At 35.5% G+C, this 5,812-nt stretch overlaps 1 protein-coding gene across 4 annotated transcripts in view; it reads left to right on the top strand.

Moving 5' to 3' along the window:
* The first annotated feature begins 648 nt into the window (after window positions 1-648).
* Window positions 649-5,812, top strand: part of LOC106881964 (failed axon connections homolog) — a 17,197-nt gene continuing 12,033 nt past the window's right edge. The window contains exon 1 of one of the 4 annotated variants that reach the window (XM_014932505.2): window positions 649-778. The gene's annotated coding sequence lies outside the window, so the exon portion shown is untranslated. Of the gene's footprint in view, window positions 784-5,812 lie in introns of all 4 variants that reach the window. The other 3 variants (XM_014932512.2, XM_014932519.2, XM_052968559.1) reach the window with 3 other exon arrangements.

The raw sequence follows: 5,812 nt of genomic DNA, 5'->3' as shown, positions 1-5,812 counted from the left end.
ACACCTTTAGTTCTTGTTGTTACAGCTTCTGTGTGTATGAGCATAGTTGTTGGGACGTTGTTCTGTAGGTGTGAGCGAGCTGTCGAGTGTAAGTCCGAAAGATGTAGAGAGACAGCTTAACACGTAAAGAGACTGTCTCCAGGCTGGAGTATTAGAGACACTCTTGACACGTCCGTGCTCATGGTCGGCCGACCGTAAAAGAGAAAGATTAAAGCGGGAACGCTTGCTTGTTTAATTCCACGTATGCGTGAGACTACGCATGCGCACGGCGTTACTACACGTGTTTGTGACCCCTCCCCCGTTCACGAGCGCGCATTTTTTTCTTCATATTCGTTCCCAGCAAGTTGTTTTACACCTATTAGACTTTTTTATTTATTTATTTATTTTTGTCACCGGGTCAAACGCTTTAGTTTGACCGCAAGAGCTGCCTGTGTTATTTTGTTACTTGGAGAATAATTTTTTTTCTTTAAATTGCGGAAGTTTATTTATTACACAGTCCTCGCATTCCTTTTAATAATTTTTTAAAACTTCTTTCTTACTGCATTTGAAAATCTACTGGAGCTTACAATACAAAATACTTGTCTATCCTTTGTCTTTCTTTATGCATATTAAATGTAGCCTAGACTTATACAACGAGCATAAACATTTTAACTATGGACTGACGAAACTTTATTACTTCGTAACGGATGTAGCTCTCTCGGCTGAAAGTTAATAAACATTGTCTTTTGACAGTTGCTTGTTCGTCTCGGGATGATAAACATAGCAGTATGAACATCTAGTAAAGTATTCGTGGACTTTATTTGTTTGTTTCTTTCCTTCGTTTTCTTGTCTTTATTTTTGCTTCTCTCATTTTTGAAATGCAGATTTTTTTTGCAGATTCGGAATCCCCACCCACGATATAGTGTGTTCCTGTAAAAAAACGAAAGAAGTCGCAAAGGGGGTGCGGTCCATGATCTTTGCCCCCGCCCATCATTTAAGCTATCAAATACGGTATGTGTGTGTGTGTATAATGAAAGAGGGATATATCAGTGGAGGCGCAATGGCCCAGTGGTTAGGGCAGCGGACTCGCGGTCATAGGATCGCGGTTTCGATTCCCAGACCGGGCGTTGTGAGTGTTTATTGAGTAAAAACACCTAAAGCTCTACGAGGCTCCCGCAGGGGATGGTGGCGAACCCTGCTGTACTCTTTCTCTCACTCTTACTTCCTGTTTTTGTTGTGCCTGTAATATTTATATATATATAGTTTGGTACCCCTCAACCGCCTTTATTTCTTCATAGCTCTCTTTAAAATGCTACACTTAATTGCAACAAAGGTAACATTTTTATTTTCTTGGGGCCTTGGAAAGGAAGAAGCACCTTTAAAATTAAATAATATGTGTTTTAAAGAGAGATTTAAGGAAAAAAAAATCGGGGTGGGGGTAATAATCTTTTTTGAAAACAAAAAATTATCAACGTAATTGTAATCTACACTTGAAAATGTATCTATCCAGTGAAGATAAAGAATATGCACACTCGGAGTTTAAGGTTAGGGTTAGGGTTACATCAAAAACGGGTGGTGTGCGTATTCTTTATCTCCGCCTCTCAGCAAAATTCCCTAAAAAAGAATATGCATTTAAAAAATGTTTCAGCTACTAGAAAACCAAGTCAGAGATGAGGTACCAAACTGTAGTTATGCACACACAGACACTCATCTATACATATATATATATATATATAATGCAGACAGACACTGTGTACCAGTAGGTTACTATAGCACTTGTGATTAAAGCTCCATATTTGGGGAAAGAGAGAAATGGCTGGTGTGAAAACACAGGTTTACAAAGTGGGTCAGGTTCTCTTAAAGTGAATTCTCAAGCTGGAGAAAATCAGTGAAAAGATTTAAATGTGCTAAAATGTTTTTGTTTGCTTGTTTGTGTATTATATGTGTATTTATTTATTTAGTTATTTTATATTGCTGTTAGTGAACAACAACTTCATTGGTAACAGGTTTTTGATGGGACCATCCCTGGTTCACTGTATTTCTAGTAAACAGCAATGAAGAAGGTGTCTGTTATTCAGTGTTGAGCAAATATTACAAGGACTTGGTTCGAATAACACCATTCACTTTGTTTGTTTTGTTTTTTCTTGCTTATGTTTATATCTTTGGATATATATACTGGAGAAAGGCTAACACACACACGTACACATGACTGTGCGTGTGAGAAGACACTTGTTCTATGTTCCTTGTTGTGGGATCGAACTCAGAACCATGTGTCTAAAAATTAATTTCCAATCACACAGCCAGGCCCTCCAAGAGAAAGGATGTTCTGAAACTTCAAGGATAAAGTTTTGAGATCCCAGAAGGTTGAATCCCACTCCTATAGGCCCTGCACACAGCCTTATAATTTTGTTCATTAAAGTTGTAGTTTATTTTGTCACCCAATACCGTTTATATACTAATTGCCATTATTTCAAGAATATGAAACAATTGTCCATAACTTATTAATTAATGTTATCTCAATAAGTCTTAAAGCTTTGATTATTACTTAGTACAATTATTACTTAGTCAGTACTACTCTAAGCTAGTCTTACAGTATGTATCCCCTCCCGTTAGTCCTACAACATACACCCCTTTCTCCCAGCCTTGTAATAGACATTCCACCTCCCAGCTCTGCAACGTGCAACCTCATTTCGTCAGCTCTATATTGTGCTTCTCTTTTAATGTGCACAAGTTACTTATAATTTTTCAACCTCATTTTTCAGTGTGTGTAAAGAGGGTGATGATTAGGAATTTGTATTAAAAAAAAATCATTGAAAGAGAAGCATGATATAGAGAATCTTTGTTGAAGTTGTCTGGAATTTGTGTGGTGTTCCAAATTTTAGTACCCTTGACCATAGCAGTGACCTTGAATCAGGGAAGTAAGGCTGGTATCTATGACATTTTTCCAAACCTTTTAGGCTAGTTTTAGCAGGCAGAAATATTGATTAAGCCTTATGGATTATTCAATGACATGGTTCAAATATTTATAACAGTAGACTCTGCAAATGGAACCTAGGGAAAGGTGTTTGACAGGTACATGTACACCACTCTGAAGGCTTTACTTGACCAGAAATTATGGTCCAAGGTGTTTCATTGTGGACTGGAAGCCAGAACTATGGACATACTTACAAAACACTGTCAAATAGTCTTATAGCCTATCAAAAAGACAAAGATTTTGTTATCATCTGCTCAATATATTCCAGTAAAATATTTGAAATGCATGAAGTTCTGATATTTCATTTATTGCAAGGTTTTGTGGAAGGTTGAGACATAATCATTGTGTTTTATGCTGAGAGTTGGTGTCAAGTTGTTGCCAGCTTCATAAAATAGCAGCATGTTCTCTTACATATCATCTTTAGTTATTTATAGGTCAACAGATTTATAAGTCAAGAAGGACTTATCCACTTCAGAAGATAAATTACTTTATTGCTTTGGAAGGAAGAGTATATTATAAAATGTTGTTACAAGTGTTTCTTTTTTTTTTTTTTTTTTTTTTTTGAAGCAATTTGAACTGAACTAAATTTTTATTCTATCAACTATCATAGGTGCAGGAGTGGCTATGTGGTAAGAAGCTTGCTTCCCAACCACATGGTTCAGGGTTCAGTCCCACTGCATGGTACCTTGAGCAAATGTCTTCAACTCTAGCCTTGAGCTGATGAAAGTCATGTGAGTGGATTTGGCAGATGGAAACTGAAAGAAGCCCATCATATATGTGTGTGTGTGCATGCATGTATGTCTTTGTGTCTGTGGCTGTCTCCCTTCCACCAATTGACAACTGGTGTTGGTGTGTTTATGTCCCCATCACTTAGTTGTTTAACAAAAGAGACCAATAAGTACCAAATTAAAATTTCCTCAAGGCAATATTCCAGCATGGCCACATACTAATGCAGTCTTTCTCAACCAGGTTCCCTGGAACCCTAGGGTTCTGCAAAAGGTTCCTTGGGGTTCTGTAAAAAAGAGTGGGATAAGTTAATGCTAATTTCATGAATGTTATATTGCTACACATGCACAACATATTGATTATTGTAATATTGTAATACTAGCTGAGGTACCCAGTAATACCCAGGAGTGGGGATATTCCCAGTACCCATTACAATGCCTAATTTCTCTCAGTCAAAAAATGAAATCAAGACATAAGATAGATAATAGAAGACATAAGCAAATTCATTCACAAAACAATAATACAAATAAATATGTGTGGAATCGGAAAAGGACAATCATTAAGAAGGGGTATACGGATAAGTTAAACCTTGTATCTAAGCAATGGTTTGTATAAATGTAGTTTGATTGTTAGCATATCTATGGTTATGCATGAGATACTGAATAGAAAATGCTTGAGAAATAAAATGCACTTACCTATTTAAAACCTGAAACACTGGGGAATAAAATCAAGGAATTGAATAATCAGTTTTAGCAAATGAAAGCGATTTATATTGAAATGCAGAATTAGCAAATGCTAATGAGATTACCGTTAATAAGATGCCTGTTTATACCCATGAAACATTTTTCGTCAAATTGAAATCTGTATTAATGGGTAGGACCAATTTGATGAAAAAATGACCAGAGTCTGGTAGCAAACCCATGTCATTGTCATTTTTGTGCATGTGTGTAAAATGCCAAAATTTTAAGGTTTTGGACAGATTTCATCAAACTGACAGATTTTATGAATTGGGCAAATTTCGTCAAATTGCTAACATTGACACTGAGAGTGAGCTCCATTTATCAAAATATATTTATTCTGTGAAAATATAGCAATAGATTGGTGAAATAATTCTATATAACAAATAGCTAACATATAACTATAATGTTTTTTAGTTCGTTGTAGTCTTAGTGACTCTTGTGGGTGAAGACTGGTCTTCCAGCAGTTGCCCATACATGCAAATTTCTCTCAGAAACTTCCCAGGTGCAGATTAATGATTAATTTACAATATTAATTGTATTTAGTTGTATTATTGGTAGTTCAGCTGGTTCATTTCTTTGATTCACACTGATTTAAAAAAATTTTTTTTGCAAACAAAAGTTATTTTAGTCATTGAAAATATTTAAAAAATGGAAATTTGATAGGATGAAATAGCATATTAATTACTGAATTAAAAGAAATGTATCTGATACACAAATCATCTCTAAGATTTGATCTGCTAAACATTTAATTTGTTTATGATGAATCTCAGCTGGTTTTTTTCCATTGTGCTACTTATCAACAGTCTATCTATGTTAGAGACAGGAAACTTGATTCTGTTTGGTCTTTTTGATCTCTCTCTGTCATTACTCATCTACTTAACCCCTTAATATCAAAAGAAGCAGAAGTCGGATTTACTTCATTTGGCAAGCCACTTCTGACAGACAAACCAACAGAACAGTTTATCCCTTTAGCTCTGGGTTTAGCTGATTCAGGGCTAAGAAAACTTCCTCTCCACAACTACAACTGTGACAACACAGTAACAAGAAACCAACCTGTAGTTTACTGCTATTGTGATGTACTTGTGTAAATTCATATCTATTGCTACTTTGAGTCTCCTAATATGATAATGAGTGTAGTGTTTTTATATATATATATATATATATATATATATATGTGTGTGTGTGTGTGTGTGTATATTCAACTTACGATGAAAGTAAACAAACAAAGTTTATTTTAGAAGCGTTGAGATGTACTGAAAGATAGAGAAATATATTTTTTTTATTCTCAAACGCGTGATAATGCTAATAAATAGCGTGATCAGGATAAATTACCCATACATTGCAGAAAAATACGCTACCGGCCAGCTCTCTCTCTCTCTCTCTCTCTCTCTCT

Source organism: Octopus bimaculoides, chromosome 6 (assembly GCF_001194135.2).
Source record: "Octopus bimaculoides isolate UCB-OBI-ISO-001 chromosome 6, ASM119413v2, whole genome shotgun sequence".
Taxonomy (NCBI): Eukaryota; Metazoa; Mollusca; class Cephalopoda; order Octopoda; family Octopodidae; genus Octopus; species Octopus bimaculoides.
The sequence above is the reverse complement of the archived record's forward strand: the minus strand, read 5'-3'. Positions and strand labels throughout refer to the sequence as shown.